This window comes from Budorcas taxicolor, chromosome 21 (genome assembly GCF_023091745.1).
Source record: "Budorcas taxicolor isolate Tak-1 chromosome 21, Takin1.1, whole genome shotgun sequence".
NCBI lineage: Eukaryota > Metazoa > Chordata > Mammalia > Artiodactyla > Bovidae > Budorcas > Budorcas taxicolor.
The window spans coordinates 28,917,981-28,939,664 of NC_068930.1; positions in this window are offsets into that span (position 1 = coordinate 28,917,981).

Below are 21,684 nucleotides of genomic sequence, written 5' to 3' on the forward strand. Positions count from 1 at the left end.
TTCATCTCCTTAAGGACAGGGTATGTTCCTGCCTCTTCAGCCAGATATTTGTTGAGTGTCTTCTTTTTGCTGGGTGTGGGATTTACAGGGTGAGTAAAACAGATGTGGTCTGGAGCACAGTGAAGGGAGAAGAGAGAAAAAGGAGCAGATTGTTCAGTGCTATCCGTCTTGTTAGTGAATACAACACTGAGCTGGATGGTGCATTGATTATATACCAGATGCTGTGTGTGCCCCTTACCAAGCAGGTGCTGCCACCTGCTGATTTACAGGGGAGCAGACGGTGATGGTCACGCGGTGAGGCAGTGGTGAGGGCAGGTTCACATCCACGCAGTGGGACCATGCACTTTGCCGAGCCCCAGCCACCTCTCTGGTGGATGCAGCAGGAATGAGATGGTTCTATGGCATCACTGATTCAATGGACATGAGTTTGAGCACACTCCAGGAGACAGTGAATTACAGCAAAGCCAGGAGTGCTGCAGTCCACGGAGCGGCAAAGAGTTGGACACAACTGAGTGACTGAACTAAAAGCTGAGTGTGTGCTCAACTGCTTCAGTCGTGTCTGACTCTTTGTGACCCCAGGGACTGTAGCCCAGTAGCTCCTCTGTCCGTGGGATTCTCCAGGCAAGAATACTGGAGTGGGTTGCCATGCCCTTCTCCAGGGCATCTTCTCAACCCAGGGATCGACCCCACATGTCTCATTATCTCTTGCAGTGGCAGGCAGGATGTTTACCGCTAGCGGCACCTGGAAAGCCCCAGGGAACGCTGACAACTAGGAAATGCAGAAAATAAGAGGGCTGCTCCTAAGTTAAACTGGAAGAGCAGCAAGCACAGGATGAGAAGAGGAAAACACACAAAGAGCGACAACAGTGCCGACAGAGACAAGCCGGGATGTGTTCACCCACGAAGAAAATATCTGTGCCATTCGGGGGAGGAGCCCGCCAGCCCTTGGATGGACAGTCGGAACCGGAATGAAAACCGAGGCCATGGTCAGCAGTGCCCACCCACACGGCCAGGGTGGCGTGGTGTCACTCACCGGCTTCCTGTGTCCCCAGAGCTGCTGGGGTGACATCTGAGTGCTGAGGCCAGGCAACGTCCCCAAGTGAGCTAAGGCATCCCTGCTCTCCTTCCAGTGCTCCTGTGGGGCTCTCTGTGGGCGGCCACCCTCATCGCCTGCTCTGCCACCTGCTGGGGCCCGGCTGTGCCCCTGGGATCCTTTCAGCCCTTGAGCTTGGATGTTCCCAGCCCTCTGCCACGCCGGACTGGGACGCAACTCAGGACTTGGGCTTGAGATATCAAGGAGACCGTGAATCTGGAAGGACACAGCCCTGGGGCCCTGGAGTGAGCATGTGAGAAGAGCAGGAGAGCAAAGCCCCCTCGGGGAGGCAGCAGAGCTGGGGAACGTGCCCACACCCACCGCTGCCTCCGGCACAAGTGCCTCTTCTTTGCCTCTCCTTGGCATGAAACAGACCCCAGCTGCTGCTGCTCCGCAGGTGATTCCTAAAGATGCACATCCTGCAAGAGCTATTGTCCCGCTGCTCTGGGGCTGCCTAAGTGTGCTCAGGAGCGTCAGACAAGTGGGGCTGCCACGCCTGATGCTGGGGGACGGCCTGATGCTGGACTAGGGTCTGATGCTGGGGGAAGGTCTGATGCTGGACTAGGGCCTGATGATGAAGGAGGGCCTGACGCTGGGGTAGGGCCTGATGCTGGAGGAGGGCCCTGATGCTGGACTAAGGCCTGATGCTGGGGGAGGGTCTGATGCTGGATGAGGGCCTGATGCTGGGGGAGGGCCTGATGCTGGGGCGGGAACATCTGATGCTGGACTAGGGTCTGAGCTGGGGGAGGTCCTGATGCTCGACTACGGCCTGATGCTGGGGGTTAAACGTCTGATGCTGGTGGGAAGGTCTGATGGTGGTGGGCAGCCTGCTCCCAGATGTACACAGAGTTGTGATTATAAATCTCTCTGAGAAATCTTTTTTTCATACTTTCCTGACCACCTTGCTATGTTCTTTTTTTCTGAAGCATAACTGCTGTGCAGTATCGGTTTGATTTCTGCCGTACAGCAACATGCATTCGCCATAGGTGTGCGTGTGTCCCCTCCCTCTTGAATCTCCCTCCCACCTCCCCCTGCTACATTCTTGTTTCTGTGGATATATGAATAACAAAGACTGTTGACCAAAATAACATGAAAAGCTCCCACACACAAGCGTGCACACGTACACTCCCTAGTGCATCATTCGGGTCCACGTCAGGGTTGCCCTCGGCCACCCCACCCTGGGATCCATGGTGAGCCTCGACACCTGCACTTTGTTCCCACCCTCGGCCTGCTGCCCACGCCTCAGCAGCAGAGGGGCCCCGTCCCCGCAGGTGCTGAAGTGATGGAGTCCCTTGTCTCCAGATCCAAGGACATGAATTCCAGGTCGGTTGTCCTTTGGGGACACCTATACTTCCGCCTTCTAGCCTTTCCATTGTATCCATCCGTTTCTGTTAACAGAATGTCCGTGTGATGACACGGGCTCCCATTACCAGCTGTGGTCTGTTCTCATTGAGAATACAGCTTACCCTCGGCACTCTTTATTGGCAGTGGGAAATTTTGCTTCAGTACTTTATTGAAAGAAAGCAATAAATAATACTGTGATAAAAAATAGTTCAAAAGTAGACTGTACATACTTTGTCACATATTCAGGAAGTTCACAAAAGATAGAAAATTAGAATGTTAACAATGAATTGTACAAGGAAAGGCAGAACACACATGTAAAGAGACATGCCGTCTGTGTCTGCTGAGATATCAGCTGCATAATAAGGCACCATGACCTGAATGCATCTCTTGCTGGCTGCTTTAATGTGCTGCTGAAAAAGTAAAAGTTACATTTGCTACTTATACTATCCAAAATGGTTATGTCATCAAAATCTAGAAATGTATGCATGCCTAGGTCCATTCTTTAAACATGTTTACAAACAGATGTAAAAAGATGATTTACATCAGAAAAATAAGGTCTTTGTCAGAGCTGCACTATGCTGTCTGTCTGTCAGGGATGTGGCGTCCTCACTGTCCAGCTCGATGGCTCCACAGCGGGTGCAGGGCATCGCGATTGGTCCTCGAAGAGTCTCACCGGAGAGGAGGGATCTGGGTCCACAGAGACTGGGTTACAGGAGAGATTTTCATAGTCGTCTCCTAGTTATCCTTTCAGCCCAAATTTCATTAGAAGCTCACATTTAACACCCAGTACTTTTAAATGGCTTCACGCTGCAGACAAAAAGCAGTTCTTCCCAGAAACAAAGTACAGTTTAGGTCAGTCGTTAAAATACAACAATTGGTTGAAATTCAGTTCGCTCATTTCAGAGTGATTGTTGGAGAGCTTGGTTACATTCTGGAAGGATAATGCACACCGTGTCATGATGATTTTACAATCGCAGTAAAACCCCTTCTCTCATGGCTTAACATTTAAAAATTAAACAAGAATAATGACAATAAATGCATCATTTGCAAAAGCCCTATATTTGTTCATAGGATTTATACAGACAAGTATTACAGTACAATCATTTGAAAGACTAAAATCAGGTATCAGAACATGAACTGATCTGAAAGGATATTCATAGCCTGGATAGACAAGAAAAAGGAAGTATATAAATGAAGTCATAAGTTTACATAAATATAAGAAACATTAAATTTTAAAATATTTTCTCTATGGTATTCATGAATTTTTCCCTAATGAAAAACTCTAATAAAATATCTTATGGTCCATATAACAAGTATTGACAGATTAAAGATTGCATCAAGTTCAAAATGTAGCCTTTGTCGTCTTCTGGACGCTGTATAATCACCTACAGAAGTAGTGCGGGTAAACTGGAAACAAACACATAGACGAGTCAGTCCTGGGACGGAAGCTGGTGCCCGAGCCCCTCCTCTCCAGACACCCCGCCCCACCCCATTCTGGGCTTCAGCTGCTTTGAGAATTCAGAGAAATGTGAAGGACCAAGCAGATCAAGGAGAGAACTCTGTGGCTGACTTTATTCTGACATATAGCTAAAAGCTGCTGGTAAAAAAACTTAAAACCCAATCCAGCTTTCTAGCTGAGACGTGAACAGGACAGAGCAGACAGCCTCCTGCTCTCAGAGTGGCTCGAGCAGGGCTGGGCTCCCGGGCTGGACCCACCAGAGGACCGCCCAGAGCCTGCAAGGGAGGGGGGCCCCTCAGCGGTGGCTGACCCCCAGATGCCAGGGCACTTCTGTGTTAAACACTGGCCTCTGGATGAAGAGGCCCAGGCAGGGCAGCCCTGTGAACCCTGATGCTCTGGGCCCTGTTCCCTCCAAGAACGTGCACGCAGGGCATGGCCAGCAGCACTGCTGCTGTGGGAGGGACACTCGTGTGCACGGACGCCAGGGAGACTCGGGCCATGTTTTACAGGATAGGTAAGAGCACGTATTAGTGGAAATTACCCTAAAACTTGGTGTTTTAAAACTACAGCCTTATTCTTGTTGTCCAGTCACTCAGTCGTGTCTGACTCTTGGTGACCCCGCGGACGGCAGCATGCCAGACCTCCCTGTCCTTCCCCCTCTCTCAGAGTCTGCTCTAACTCACGTCCACTGAGTCGGTGATGCCATCCAACCATCTCATCCTGTCGACCACTTCTTTTCATGCCTTCAATCTTTCAAGCATCAGAGTCTTTTCAAGTGAGTCGGCTCTTCCCATCAGGTGGCCAAAGTATTGGAGCTTCAGCTTCAGCATCAGTCCTTCCAATGAATACTCAGGGTTGATTTGCTTCAAGATTGACTGGTTTGATCTCCTTGCTATCGAAGGGACTCTCACGAGTCTTCTCCAGCACCACAGTTAAACAAAGCATCAGTTCCTCGGTGCTCAGCCTTCTTTATGGTCCTACTTTCACATCCGTACTTGACTGCTGGAAATACTATAGCACTGACCAGACGGATCTTTGTCAGCAAAGTGATGTCTCTGTTTCTAATACGGCATCTAGGTGTGTCACAGCCTTTATTACATCACCATTTCTCATGGTTCAGTGTAGATTGATTCTCTGATACTGAGTCTCACCAGATTGGGGCTGTGGTCCCTTCAAGGCCTGAATGGAAAGGACGTGCTTCCAAGCGTACACATGAGGTGGGGGCTGGATTCAGTTCTTGGGGGCAGTTGGCAGGAGGCTGTCCTTTGTCCTTGTGACGTGGGCCTCTCCGTTTATTGTTTATTGTGATGTGGGCCTCTCCATTTATTGTTTGTTAGTCACTCAGTCACGTCAGACTCTTTGCAACCCCATGGACTGTAGCCTACCAGGCCCCTATGTCCGTGGAGTTCTCCAGGCAAGGATACTGGAGTGGGTTGCTATTTCCTTCTCCAGGAGATCTTCCCAACCCAGGGATCAAAGCCAAGTCTCCTGCATTAGCGGGCGGAGTCTTCACGGCTGAGCCACCAGGGAAGCCCAGTCCTCTCCATATGTGTGTATGTACATGCTAAGTCGCCTCAGCTGTGTCCGACCCTTGGCAACCCTGTGCGAGGCTCCCTCTGTCCATGGGATTCTCCAGGCAAGAATACTGGAGTGGATTGCCATGCCCTCCTCCAGGGGATCTTTCCAATTCGGGGACTGAACTGGCCTCTCTTGGGTCTCTAGCAATGGCAAGCAGGTTCTTTACCCCCAGTGCCACCAGGGAAGCCCGGGCCTCTCCATAGGGCTGCACAAAACATGGCAGCTTGTTTCATCAGAGCAAGTGAGCGACTGGAGGTGGGGGAAGTCACCATCCTTTTACCCTGATCTTGAGACATCCCACTGCTTCTGTTGATCCATTTCTCGGTATTTTGTCTGAAATTCTGACAGGTCTGAGATCCTACTTCTGAGTTAACGAGTTACCTTACCACAGTTATTTATATGAGTCTTTATGAGTGTGCACGTATACCTGGGTAGCATGTATTTATACCAGTATACAAGTGTATATGTATGCATACAAACATACATGCTAGCCAACTGTATACACACCAGCTCGTCATGAGATCTCTGGATCAAGCATCAGACTGTTTCATTGCCGAATAAACTTAGCCCTGGTTCCCCCCAGGGGGAGAGGGTAGAGGCATGTGTACCTGTGCGTGCAATGGGGTTTATGCATAAATTCCAGGTTATGAAACTCAGAGCTTAAATAGATGGCTGACGCATCTGCTCCTGCTCTCCTCCTCAGTAGGAAAGATCCTGTATTTTCTTCTGGAATAGAAACAAAGCCTCTTTCGGAGGAAAGAAGCCTAGAATGTGAGTACATGGCCCTGATCGGCAGGGGACAACCTCTAGCCCCTACAAGGCAGTAGCCAACCTCTCCCTTCTAAGGCGTGTCAACCATTTGTGCTTGTTGCATGCTAAGTCGCTTCAGTCATGTCTAACTCTTTGCAACCTATGGACCTTAGCCCACCAGGCTTCTTTGTTCATGGGATTCGCCAGGCAAGAATACTGGAGTGGGTTGCCATGCTCTCTTACAGAGGCTCTTCTTGGCCCGGAGATGCAACCAGCATCTCTTAGGTCTCCTACATTGACAGGGAGGGTTCTTTACCACTAGCACCACCTGAAAAGTCCTGTTAACCCTTCAAACAGCCTTTAAGCAAAGTTGGCCACAATCTTTGCTCAAAGAACTTAAACTGTAAGCAAATCTGAAAAATGTCATGTCCATTTTATAAATTGAAAATAATAGGATTAAAGGCCAGAAATTTGTCCCCAGTAGTAAAGATAAGCAGGGTGCACACAGTCTCTCTGCCTGGATATTAAACATTCACTCTATAGAATTTCATTAAATACATATAAACTTTTAAAGATTCTTTAACATCCCCCAATAGTTTGAGTTGGACAAATAGAAAATACAAAACTCAGTGTTTGGAATAGATTCCACAAAATCGTGAAGTGACTTTTCACCCATCCCTTTCCTGGGTCCTGAGTCACCTTGGCCTTTTTTTTTCTTGACTCCTCAGACTCGGGTTCTACCGTGTCTCAGCACTTGAGTGTCTTCCTCTGGATCCTTTTGTCTGTTCTGTCCTCTTGGGCACACCTCATGCTCTCCCTGCTGAATCACAGCAAAAGGTCTCTGGCTTTGACAGCTGTTTCTGTCCTCCATTATGCTACCATCCCACAGGAGTCTGGAATCTTCCTGATGCAAACCACTTCCCAGGATTTCCACCTCTCCCTCCCTGGAGAGTGTCCAGACAGTGTCTTATGAAGCACTTGGCTTTTGCTCCATTCTCTGAGTTGCTGAAACCATTTCCACACAAACGATCATTTTAGTCTACCTCTTAGCCTTGTTCAATAATCATGGATTTGAGAGACATTTGGGCTTCCTCGGTGGCTCAGATGATGAGGAGTCTGCCTGCAATGCAGGAGACCTGGGTTCAACCCCTGGGTTGGGAAGATCCCGTGGAGAAGGGAATGGCAACCCATTCCATTGTTCTTGTCTGGAGAATCCCCTGGACAGAGGAGCCTGGCAGGCTACAGTTCGTGGGTGGCAAAGAGTTGGACACAACTGAGTGACTAACACGCATATAGACATTTATGTGACAAAATGTTTTTGTAGTATTATTCAAATGTCAAAAACTTCAAAATAATCAAAATGTTCCCAGTGGGATTCTGGTTAAGTTACTGGTGTTAGACCCATACAGTATGTTAGGGAGTTATCAAAAGTAACATTGTAGCAAAATAATTAGTGAAATGAAAAAATGTTTAAAAAAAGGTGTTTAAGAATGTTTAGAGGGAAAAACAGGATTATTAATAGTAGTTACCTGTGCTGGTTTCAAGGCAGGTGCACAAATTCTTTGATCTTTTTCTTTCAAGATACATAGCTGAACATGGGGTGCAATTAGTGACCCATCTGTAATCATGAGGACATGGCAGAGGTGGCTATCCATGAGCAGCTGCTAAAACTAGGATCTTTCTTCCAGATCGAAGGGCCAGCAACAAGCCATCACAGCAAACAGTTCCTCAGGACAGTGCAGTAACCGTCTTTTAGGGCACGCAGCCATGTCAAAGGGGTCCCTGTCCACGTAGGGCATTAGGCCCAGAGTCAAAAGCTAGCTCCCACAGCCTCCCTCTGAAGGCGCACAGGTCACTGGCACTGGAGAACTCGTTATTAACCAGACTTTCAAGGGCCATCCACCAAACCCGCCTGTTCTCATTGTCCCCCAGGCAATGACAGAGTCCATGGGGAACACGTCTCTGCAGACAGCATTGTCTGCGATCTTCACTTGAAGTGTGTCCTCAGCGACACGGTTCCTAACAGCCACATCTTGGTGGATGACTTCCCTGCTGGACAGATGGCTCATTCCTCAGGCAATCTGAACAGTCATGTGAACCAAGTCTTGTTGAGACACCGCCCTTGGATTATGGGCCTCAACTAATTGGCGCTGCCATAAAAACAATCTAAGATTCCCCCAGTTCATGTAAGCCAATATCCCCAAGGGCTTTTCTCCTATACACACCCTGCTGACAGGAAGAAGATTTCTGTGATGAAGACCGCACAGCTTACAGCTCTCAGTGAGCATCATTGTCACCCGAATTTCAGAAGCTTGATCTTTATCCGTCTTTACAAATACTTTCTTTTCTTTATCTGGATCTTTTCCTTTTTTTTCCTTTAGCCACAGACTTTATTGCTTGAGTATTTGCAACTATTATTCTATACACTTTTAATTTCTTCCAAAACTCTATGCTCCATATTTGCTAGGTCACTTCACTCTCCGTCTTATTCTACATTTCCATCAAGCAGCGTTTCCCCAAATCACAATCTGCCTGGTTGTGTATTGTTGCTGTTCAGTTGCTAAGCTGTGTCTGTCTCTTTGTGATGCCATGGACTGTAGGCCACCAGGCTCCTCTGTCCCAGGCAAGAATTTCCCAGGCAAGAACACTGGAGTGGGTGCCATCCCTTCTCCATATTTGGATCTTTTTCATCTACTAAGATCCCATGGAAAATATGCTCAAAATACCTTATTGAAGTCCATCTTTTAGAATTATCCTCTCCCTGAATATTGCAATATCCTTCACCTGAGCGCTGGCCTCTGAAAGAGTGACACTTCTCAGGTCGTTCTTCTGTCTTCTACCCAGCTTGAGTGAAAATAAACACAAAACACCAAACTCTGTCGCTATGTCAGATACGATATCATCAACACAGTTCAGAAGTGACAATGCAAAACAATTTTTTAAACAAAAGCATGTTCATTATGCAATCTGAGACAAAGTGCAATCAGGAGGGAGCCTGATTATACTTTAAAAGAAAATGCAGTCAGGAGTGAGTCTGGAATCAGAAGCAGCTTTGGTATTTGTTGGACTGTGATCCTCAGCCACTTTTGCCTAAACACACAGAATGGATGGGTCTGGTGCCCTGTGTGCTGGGCTGCAGGCCCAATTTCTTCACACAGGTCAGATGAACTGGGCCCACCACCCCTGTGCTCAGTGGGCAAAGCTGAGTCGCTCTCTTGTCCTCATGGGGCTAGCGGGAGGGACTGACTGAAGACAAAGTGCCATGGGTTACACTGCAGAGGGGTGTGATGCAGGAGAAGGGTGCCGATTTTATTGATGGCAGCCCCATCCACTTCTTCTTCCGTCTTCCTGGCTTCCTCCAATTCTCCTGGATTTAACACCAATTAACCTCAACTTCAACCCCTTACCTAGATTTCTCAAGAATTTCATCTGTGTATAAATAGGAGGAGGAAAAAAAAATAAAACCATGAACCTTTTTTGCTGTGCTCAAAGACTCAGCATAAAAATCCTGTTTTTAAAACAGAGTATAGCACCAGAACACTACACCTTATTCCCTTTCATTTCCTTTTATAATAGTTGAAAATAACACGAGGTGCTTTGACCGAAAGTCAAGCTTGTTCTAGACCTGTTCAGTTCAGTTTAGTCGCTCAGTCGTGTCCGACTCTTTGCGACCCCATGAATCGCAGCACGCCAGGCCTCCCTGTCCATCACCATCTCCCGGAGTTCACTCAGACTCACATCCATCGAGTCGGTGATGCCATCCAGCCATCTCATCCTCCGTCGTCCCCTTCTCCTCCTGCCCCCAATCCCCCCCAGCATCAGGGTCTTTTCCAATGAGTCAACTCTTCTCATGAGGTGGTCAAAATACTGGAGCTTCAGCTTTAGCATCATTCCTTCCAAAGAACACCCAGGGCTGATCTCCGTTGGAATGGACTAGTTGGATCTCCTTGCAGTCCAAGGGACTCTCAAGAGTCTTCTCCAACACCACAGTTCAAAAGCATCAGTTCTTCAAGGCTCAGCTTTCCTCAAGGTCCAATTCTCACATCCATACATGACTACTGGAAAAACCATAGCCTTGACTAGATGGACCTTTGTTGGCTAAGTAATGTCTCTGCTTTTGAATATGATATCTACGTTGCTCATAAATTTTCTTCCAAGGAGTTAGCATCTTTTAATTTCATGTCTGCAGTCACCACTTGCAGTGATTTTGGAACCCCCAAAAATAAAGTCTGACTCTGTTTCCACTGTTTCTCCATCTATGTGCCATGAAGTGATGGGACCAGATGCCACGATCTTAGCTTTCTGAATGTTGACCTTTAAGCCAACTTTTTCACTCTCCTCTTTCACTTTCATCAAGAGGCTTTCTAGTTCCTCTTCACTTTCTGCCATAAGGGTGGTGTCATCTGCATATCTGAGTTATTGATATTTCTCCCGGAAATCTTGATTCCAGCTTGTGCCTCTTCCAGCCCAGCGTTTCTCACGATGTACTCTGCATAGAAGGTAAATAAGCAGGGTGACAATACACAGCCTTGACGTACTCCTTTTCCTATTTGGAACCAGTCTGTTGTTCCATGTCCTGTTACTTCCTGACCTGCATATAGGTTTCTCAAGAGGCAGGTCAGGTGGTCTGGGATTCCCATCTCTTTCAGAATTTTCCACAGTTTATTGTGGTCCACACAGTCAAAGGCTTTGGCATAGTCAATGAAGCCGAAATAGATGGGTTTTTTTGGAACTCTCTTGCTTTTTCCATGATCCAGAGGATATTGGCAATTTGATCTCTGGTTCCTCTGCCTTTTCTAAAACCAGCTTGAACATCTGGAACTTCATGGTTCACATAGTGCTGAAGCCTGGCTTGGAGAATTTTGAGCATTACTTTACTAGCGTGTGAGATGAGTGCAATTGTGCGGTAGTTTGAGTATTCTTTTCCTTGCCTTTCTTTGGGATTGGAATCAAACTAACCTATTCCAGTCCTGTGGCCACTGCTGAGTTTTCCAAATTTGCTGGCAAATTGAGTGCAGCACTTTCACAGCATTGTCTTTCAGGATTTGAAATAGCTCAACTGGAATTCCATCACCTCCGCTAGCTTTGTTCGTAGTGATGCTTTCTAAGGCCCACTTGACTTCACATTCCAGGATGTCTGGCTCTAGGTGAGTGATCACACCATCGTTTTTATCTTGGTCGTGAAGCTCTTTTTTGTACAGTTCTTCTGTGTATTGTTGCCACCTCTTCTTAATATCTTCTGCTTCTGTTAGGTCCATACCATTTCTGTCCTTTATTGAGCCCATCTTTGCATGAAATATTCCCTTGGTATCTTTAATTTTCTTGAAGAGACCTCTAGTCTTTCCCATTTTATTGCTTTCCTTTATTTATTTGCATGAATCACTGAGGAAGGCTTTCTTATCTCTCTTTGCTCTTCTTTGGAACTCTGCATTCAGATGCTTATATCTTTCCTTGCAGATGGTGATTGCAGACATGAAATTAAAAGATGCTTACTCCTTGGAAGGAAAGTTATGACCAACCTAGACAGCATATTCAAAAGCAGAGACATTGCTTTGTCAACAAAGTCTGTCTAGTCAAGGCTAAGATTTTTCTAGTAGTCATGTGTGGATGTAAGAGTCAGACTATAAAAACAGCTGAGCAGAGAATTGATGCTTTTGAACTGTAGTGTTGGAAAAGACTCTTGAGAATCCCCTGGACTGCAAGAGATTCAACCAGTCCATCCTAAAGGAAATCAGTCCTGGGTGTCCATTGGAAGGACTGATGTTGAAGCTGAAACTCCAATATTTTGGCCACGTGATGATGAAGAGCTGACTGATTTGAACAGACCCTGATGTTGGGAAAGATTGAAGGCAGGAGGAGAAGAGGATGACAGAGGATGAGAAGGGGATGACAGAGGATGAGATGGTTAGGTGGCATCACCGACTCAATGCACATGAGTTTGGGTAAACCCCGGGAGTTAGTGATGGACAGGGAGGCCTGGTGTGCTAGGGTTCATGGGGTTGTAAAGAGTCAGACACGACTGAGCCACTGAACTGAACTGAATAGATGCACAGATGTAGAGGAAGGACTTGTGAACTCAGCGGGAGAAGAGGGGGGGACAAATTGAGAGAGTAGCATTGAAACATAGCCACTACCATATGCAAACTAGCTAGCTAGTGGGAAGTTGCTATATAACATAGGGAGCCCAGCAGGGAGCTCTGTGACGACCTAGAGGGTGGGATGGTGGGATGTTGGGAAGTGGGAGGCAGGCTCACCGAAGAGTGGATAATATACTTAGGGCTTACTTGTGTTGTTGTATGAGGAAAACCAACCAAGCATTGTAAAGCAGTTATTCTTCAATTAAAAATAAATAAATACAGTCTGAAAACTATCATTCAACACATATGCAATGTCATTAAACCTATATGGGATCATCTTCTCTTCCTAGTTATTTTTCCACTATAAGTACTTATAAATGTCATTAAAGGTTTTGAAAATATGATTTTAATATCCACACAGTATTGCTTAATACATATACATAAATAATGAAATTTCAGTCTCGACGTAGAAACATAATACCAAAAAAAGTTTCCATTCTAAACTAAAGCTTGCATTTTAATTCAGCTTAATGAGAATTCCTCTGAAGATCTAAAATTCTTATGAAAAGTAAATTATGTGGAGTCCTTTTTGCTTTCATCTGTTATACCTTATTGTCATTTATTTCTAAGGACTCTTTGACTTTTGACATTTTGTATTTGACTGTAATTTTTGACTGAGAGAAAATCTTAAATTTAGATATTACGACTGTCAAGAAGTAGTCTTGTAAGTGTGAATCGTTCAGTCATGTCCAGTTATTTGTGACCCATGGACTGTAGCCCACCAGGTCCTCTGTCCAGAGAATTTTCCAGGCAAGAATATTGGAGTGGGTAGCCATTCCTTTCTCGAGGGGATCTTCCTGACCTAGGGGTCAAACCTAGGTCTCCTGGGTTGCAGGCAGATTCTTTACCATATGAACCACCAGAGAACCCTGACTCTGCTGTACATGGATGTAAAAATCCTTAAAAGTATATTAGCAAACCAAATTGATGAATACATTAAAAGAATCATACACTGTGACCAAATGTAAGTTATTCTGTGCCTGCAAGCATGATTTATGATCTGCACATCAATCACTGTGATACACAATATAAGCAAAATTAAGAATAAAATCACATGATCTTCTCAATAATTGCAGAAAAAGCTTTCGACAAAGGCTAACATCAATTTGGATACAATCTCTCAGTACAGTGGCTATACATGGAACATACTAAAGGGTATATAAGACAAGCCCACGGCTAACATCCAACTCAGTGGTAAAGAGGTGAAAAGTGACAGTGAAGTCTGCGGTTGTGCCCGACTCTTGCCGACCCCATGGACTGTAGCCTACCAGGCTCCTCCGTCTATGGGATTTTCCAGGCAAGCCTACTGGAGTGGGTTCCCATTTCCTTCTCCAGGGGATCTTCCCAGCCCAGGGATCCAACCTGGGTCTCCCACACTGTAGGCAGATGCTTTACCATCTGAGCCACCAGAGGTTTTCCTGAAAGATCAGGAAAGAACAAGGACGTCCAATCTCACCTATCTTGCTCATCATAGCAGTGGAAGTGTCCTTCCCAGAGTAACTAGGCAAGAAAAGGAAATTAAAGGCATCCCCATCAGAACAGATGAAGTTGCACTGTCACTATTCGATTACAACAGGATTTATATGTAACCTTAAAAACTCCACCAAGTAACAACTATTAAAACTAATAAACTCAGCAACATAGCAAGATATGAACCATCAGAAAGAGAACAGAACAGTCCCATATACAAATGCATCCAAAAACAAAAAAACAAAAAACAAACCCTGAAATAAATTTAACTGAGGGGCAGAAATACCTGTACAGTCACGGGCTCCAAGACCTAGAGTCTAGGTTCAAATCCCAGCTCACCCACTGACCTGCAGAGTGACCCAGGGCAAATCACACAATGATCTGAGGCTCAACATACTCAACTGTAAAATGAACACAAAACCAGTGTCTCCTCCCAGGGCTGTGAAACTCCAAGGAAATGCTTATTTAGGCCGAGGGGTTGGAGTGTCTCCAGGAGCCTCTCCTTGTATGAAACTCCTCTAGAACTGGGCTCTCCTGATCCTGTGGGTGAGGGTCAAGGGTAGAGCCTGGGAGCGGAACGGGACTGGACAAGGACGAGGACAAAAAAATACCAGTTCTGTGTCAATGAGGGAAGCCACCTCCTTTCCAGATCTCAGAGTGGGGCCTGCACCGAGGGCCATGCACAATCAGAAGTGATAACTCCGAACCCCCCACAGCAGGGATGGAGCCTTCCTGGCAAGAACCTTCTCTCTGGTCCAGGCTCCAGTGTGATGTAGTGTTGCTCCCTGAGTTCTCCATGTCTCCACCAGGCAAAGAGCTCTTGGGAGCTGGAGGTCTATTAAACCACAGGGGCCTGAGGGTCAGAATGACACAAGGACGGACAACATTGAAAACTAGCTAAATTTTTAAAAAGTGACAGAAGTACAGACGAGGCAGGGGATGAGAAGCAGAAAGACTGACGACCTCTCAAGCTTTTAGCAGAAATATCTCCACACCAGCTCAGCAGAGCCTACAGGAGGAAAATATAATGGAAAAGCAGGCTATGGATATATCTCTACACTGCTGGACCCAGAGATCCAAGTCCCAATCCACCGACATCGTTCTGCATATCCAGACACCGAGAGGACGAAACACAGACCTTGCCTTAGGAGGTCTCAGCCAGACTTAATATTGGGGTTGCTGAGCATGGTCACATGGTCACTATGGACTCAGACCCTCCTCCATGCTCACATCCTCTGTTCTCACAGAAACATACATGGTTCACTACAGAGAACCCTCTGAGGGTACTTGTGTATACCAGAAAATGGCAATGGTGAAATGCAAAGAAAAGACACAGAAATGGAAACATGCCTCTGGGGAGCTCTACAAATTAGAAAAGATCTGAAGCGCTTGATACTTGGCATTTTTAAAAAAGCTTTTTAATATGCAAACCTGGAAAGGACATTTCCAGGAGAAAGGACAAAAGAGTCATCCCATTGGGGCAATTTGGTATCCATATGGGAAAGTAAGTTGGATCCCTACCTCACAAAACACCACCAAACCAATTAGAAACATACTAACAACCAAATAGATTTAAGGGACTAGATCTGATAGATAGAGTGCCTGATGAACTCTGGACTGAGGTTCGTGACATTGTACAGGAGACAGGGCTCAAGACCATCCCCGTGGAAAAGAAGTGCAAAAAAGCAAAATGGCTGTCTGGGGAGGACTTAGAAATAGCTGTGAAAAGAAGAGAAGTGAAAAGCAAAGGAGAAAAGGAAAGATATAAGCATCTGAATGCAGAGTTCCAAAGAATAGCAAAAAGAGATAAGAAAGCCCTCCTCAGTGATCAACGCAAAGAAATAGAGGAAAACAACAGAATGGGAAAGACTAGAGATCTCTTCAAAAAAATTAGAGACACCAAGGGAATATTTCATGCAAAGATGGGCTCGAAAAAGGACAGAAATTGTATGGACCTAACAGAAGCAGAAGATATTAAGAAGAGGTGGCAAGAATCCACAGAAGAAGTGTACAAAAAAGAGCTTCACGACCAAGATAATCACGATGGTGTGATCACTCACCTAGAGCCAGACATCCTGGAATGTGAAGTCAAGTGGGCCTTAGAAAGCATCATTATGAACAAAGCTAGTGGAGGCGATGGAATTCCAGTTGAGCTATCTCAAATCCTGAAAGACAATGCTGTGAAAGTGCTGCACTCAATTTGCCAGCAAATTTGGAAAACTCAGCAGTGGCCACAGGACTGGAAAAGGTTAGTTTTCATTCCAGTCCCAAAGAAAGGCAAGGAAAAGAATACTCAAACTACCACACAATTGCACTCATCTCACCCACTACTTAAGCAATGCTCAAAATTCTCCAAGCCAGGCTTCAGCACTACGTGAACCGTGAACTTCCAGATGTTCAAGCTGGTTTTAGAAAAGGCAGAGGAACCAGAGATCAAATTGCCAACATCTGCTGAATCTTCAAAAAAGAAGAGTTCCGAAATAACCCATCTATTTCTGCTTTATTGACTATGCCAAAGCCTTTGACTGTGTGGACCACAATAAACCGTGGAAAATTCTTCAAGAGATGAGAATACCAGACCACCTGACCTGCCTCTTGAGAAACTTATATGCAGGTCAGGAAGCAACAGACTGGACAGGGACAACACACTGGTTCCAAATACGAAAAGGAGACCGTCAAGGCTGTATATTGACACCCTGCTTATTTAACTTCTATGCAGAGTACATCATGAGAAACGCTGGGCTGGAAGAAGCACAAGCTGGAATCAAGATTGCTGGGAGAAATATCATAACCTCAGATATGCAGAGGACACCACCGTTATGGCAGAAAATGAAGAGGAACTAGAAAGCCTCTTGATGAAAGTGAAAGAGGAGAGTGAAAAAGTTGGCTTAAAGCTCAACATTCAGAAAACAAAGATCATGGCATCTTGTCCCATCACTTCATGGGAAATAGATGGGGAAACAGTTTCAGACTTTATTTTTCGGGTTCCAAAATCACTGCAGATGTTGACTGCAGCCATGAAATTAAAAGACGCTTACTCCCTGGAAGAAAATTTATGAGCAACGCAGATATCATATTCAAAAGCAGAGACATTACTTAGCCAACAAAGGTCCGTCTAGTCAAGGCTATTGTTTTTCCAGTAGTCATGTATGGGTGAGAGAGTTGGACTGTAAAGAAAGCTGAGCACTGAAGAATTGATGCTTTTGAACTGTGGTGTTGGAGAAGACTCTTGAGAGTCCCTTGGACTGCAAGGAGATCCAACTAGTCCATTCCAACGGAGATCAGCCCTGGGTGTTCTTTGGAAGGAATGATGCTAAAGCTGAAGCTCCAGTATTTTGGCCACCTCATGCAAAGAGTTGATTCTTTGGAAAAGACCCTTATACTGGGAGGGATTGGGGGCAGGAGGAGAAGGGGACGACGGAGGATGAGATGGCTGGATGGCATCACCGACTAGATGGATGTGAGTTTGAGTGAACTCCGGGAGATGGTGATGGACAGGGAGGCCTGGCGTGCTGCAGTTCATGGGGTCGCAGAGTTGGACACGACTGAGCGACTGAACTGAAACGAACTGAAATGAACTGAACTGAATGAATTGAACTGAAGAACCAACGACTGAAAGAAAAACTTTACAGAATTTCGAACAATTTTGGATGAAGGAATATCTTTTAAGTTCAGGTATTGTTAATTTACAATAATTTGTTTGTTTAAGGTGTATAGCAAAGTGATTCAGTGATTCAGCCTCTCAGGTGCTTCCTTGGACAAAATTCATTCCCTTTGGGAGGCCCGTGGGCCATGCCCTCAACTCAGAACAGCTAAGAATCCTGAATATGCAAAGCTGCATGTGGTGGTGCTTGTGGGGGTTTTTAGACCGAATAAATTATTCTAACATGATACAAGTACCAAGCCCAGAGGTCAAGAGAGGATCTCATAACCTATCTTCAAACAGAAGGCCCTGCTCCCTTGAATGTGGGTGCGTGAAACAGCGCTTGGGAAGGAAAGAGGTGTGTCATGAATATTTTGCCTGCAGAGGACAAAGTGGTGTGTAGAGAGGATGCGCAGGCACGTCCCAGGACACTGAGCACACGGACACAGTGACTGGACTCTCAGCCCTGCTCTTGGGCATCGCACTGTCTCCACCGCTAACACAGGGGGAGCAACTCACCCGTGTCCTGGAGAGTATGGTCACATGACCTGAACCTGGCCGATCGGTGTGTTCTATCCCTCCTGGCCACCGTGATTGGCTCAGGACTGGTGCGGTGACCAATCGGGGCCCAGGGCCGGGCCTCTCGCTGGAAGCAAGGGAAGAGGAGCTCGCCTTCTGCCAGAAGGGGTGGGGCTGGGTGAGGTCAGGCTCCAGCAGTGGGAGGGGCGTGAGGTCAGCCTGGGGCAGTTGGTGACCTTCCTGAGCCCATGAGGGCAGAGCTGCTGGCCTGAGAATGAGGCCGTTGCTGAGCCCAGGGGTTGAGAGCGCCGGTTCCTGCTGTGGTCCCGGAGCTCCACCTGAAACCGGAGGGAAGCGGTCTGCCTGTGAGTCCTCTCCTGCTTGCCTGTCAGCTTGTTTGAACCATGTTGGGTTTTCTGTCCAGCTGGCTAAGTGGAGACCCTGGAAATGCAGCTGTGTGGGTTTTGGCTGGCTTCAGGGAAGAAATGCCAGATGACACTTGGAGACGCCAGTTTAATCTGGATTCAGGTCGTAGCTCTTGAAAATGAAGTGAAAGTCCCTCATTCGTGTATGATTCTTGGGACCCCATAGGCTATACAGTTCATGGAATTCTCCAGGCCAGAATACTGGAGTGGGTAGCCTTTCCCTTCTCCAGGGGATCTTCCCAGTCCAGGGATTGAACCCAGGTCTCCTGCATTGCAGGCAGATTCTTTACCAGCTGAGCCACAAGAGGAGCCCATGAGTGGGTAGCCTGTCCCTTCAGCAGTGGATTAGGATCAGGATTCCCAACCCAGGAATCAGACCTGGGACTCCTGCATGGCAAGAGGATTCTTTACCAGCTGAGCTATCAGGGAAGCCCAGTATCTCTTAAGGCCAGCTATTCACTGATATCTCTTAAGGCCAGCTATTAACTGTAGGATTCCCCTAATTAGTCTTCACAGGATTAAGGTGGCAACCTGCTAAGGTAGCAATCGATGTCTTTTTTCTAGAGGACAAAACTGGGGCTCAGAGAAGCGGGTAACAGGTAACACAGCTACAGCAAGGAAGTGTGCACCTAGACAAACTCCCCAGATCCTGCTGTTAGAACCCAGGGAAGCCATATGGTGTGGCTTGTCCATGTGACAGGGGTGCCTTAGCCCCTGGATACTGTGGGGGACCTTAGCACACTGGATACTGTGGGGACCTGACTTGGTAACTGCCGTCTGGAAGCTCTGAGACTCACAAAAGCAATTTGCACTGAAGAGAGGAAGGACACCTCCCTTCATCCGCCCCGCCACACCCTCCGGGTTCTCCCATACCCTGCCCCCTTTCTCTTGCTTTGTGAGGGAATAAGAGTCACACTCATGTGACCACATTGGCTGTCCACTGTTCACGAGCTACCAAGTGGAGCTGCTACAGGAGAGGCCATGAGCCTTTGCCCCTGAGTACCTCTCTTTCCTTTGCACCGTGGGAGCCCTCCTCCACGCCTGCACACCAGAGGCCTTTTCTGAGACACATAGGGACCCTCCCTCAGTTTGCAACAGGTTGCCTCCATCGCTGTCCTTTCAATGCCTCCCTTGAAACTCAGCTCATGAGCTCCTTTGTCTGCATCGTGGCCCACCTGGCTGCCACGGGAGGGACAGAGCTGACAATGAATCCAAAGCTCGAATCTCACAGCCAGGAATCTGTGTATAAAGGACCTGATTATTCACGCTGTAGAGGCTGTAGTAGGTTGCAGGGATCTGTAACCAGGGCTTAGGCCAAAGTGACTCCACAGCTGTTTTAATGCCTGGGGAGGGTTCTGGCTATAGTGTGGGTGGGGTGAGTCTCCTGAGGTTCTGAAGGCCCTCTGTGTGCAGGTTCATGGTGCAGAGAGAAGAGAAGGTGGAGTCCTTCCCTGGAGGTGGTCACAGCTCATGGACGAGCCAGACAGGCAGGCAGGGCTCGATAGCACCTGAGCTGCCTTCATGAGTGAATGGTGTGGGGGCAGAGGAAGAGAATCAGGTCTGCTCCCTTATGTGGTGCCCAGGGCAGGTTGTCACCAGACTAAACACTTACTATGGTGATGACCATCACTGCCGTCTGCAGAGGGTTTACATTGGTGTGTGTCTACATCTGAGCAGTCAGGCCGTTGCTAAACCACACTGGCCATGGGCATTGCCTCTCCTTAGAACTTGATATGTTTCGTCTCTTCCATACTGAACATTCGTTGCCAAGAGGGTTTTGGGGCCACACGGATGTTGGCTTTTTCTCTAGCTTTGTCTCATGAGGGATGAGTTTCTGGTTGTTGGTGTGGTTTGTTTTTCCAGCTCCCTTTCTTGGCTTATTTTGTGACTTTGTTTCTGCCAGAGGAAGGGCTTAGGATCTGGCTTCTGGCTGAGATGTGACACTTACCACAGCAATGCCGACGTGGAGATCATGACCACATTTGCCAAAAGGGCTTTGTTTTGCAGAATACATCTCGAAAGTACCTACACTGTCCTTTCAGATACGCAAAGGCTATTTGAAATGAAATAAAAAACAAGAATTCTCAAGTTGACTCTTACAATATGCGGGGAATCAGAAAAATCCCCTGGAGAAGGGAAACACTACCCACTCCAGTATTCTGGCCTAGACAATTCCTTGGAGTGTATAGTCCATGGGGTCACAGAGAATCAGACAAAATCGGATGACTGAACAACAACAGCAATGATGTCTCACCATTTGTCGAACAGAGAAACCAGCAGTATTTGCACGACTGTGTGCATGTTCAGGTGCTCATTCGTGTCCAGCTCTTTGCAGCCCTGTGGCCTGTAGCACCCAAGATCCTCTATCCGTGGAATTTTTCAGGCAAGAATACGGAAATGGATTGCCATTTCCACCTCCAGGGGATCTTCCCCACCCAGAGACTGAACCCAGGTCTCCTGCATTTCACAATCTACACTGGCTGGCGGGTTCTTTTCTGCTGAACCGTCTGGGAAACAACTCATTACATCACTGGGTTATTCTAAAGTACTTCACTTAGAGTCTGGCACTCGGGAAGTTCTCACTGGTGATGTGAATATTCAGTCATGTATCATTATTGCTCATATGATAATGGAATGGCCACGCTCACAAAGGAGAAAGAAGAGCCTTTCCAAGTCCAGTTAAATCCTTCACCACACATATCTTCTTTAAATCTTCTGACTTTGAAATAAACATCAGGCATAAAGACATTGGTTATGGCCACCAGGAAAGATCGAGTTCTACTAGTAAGTGACGAGGCTTCTTCCAGTTCCAACATGCATGTGTTGTTTCCCCGGCATCACCCAGCACTTCTGTGACAGCAGCTGGGGGTCCTGCAACCTAACTCAGTGTGGACCCTGCCTATCTGGGGGTAGTTCCAGACCCCACAGGTTAAAGGCCCAGCCCTACAAGACTCTTCCCCCACTCCAGCCATCATTTGCAAGCCCAGATTGTCACCCGCGCTCTGACCCGCTGGCTACCCGTTCCGAGGTTCTAATGACTTTGGGTTCTATTAATTTTTGGAGTGGTCGCGGAACTCAGAGAAACATGTTGCCTAGTAGATCACAGCCTTATTGTAAAAGGTAATAAACTCAGGAACAGCAGATGGAGGGGGATACATAGGACAGGGTGTGTGGGGGGGAGGCACGGAACTTCACCATCTCTGAGCCTCACTTTCCCCAAATCTGCATGTGTTCCTCAACCCAGAAGCTGTCCAGACCCTGTTTGG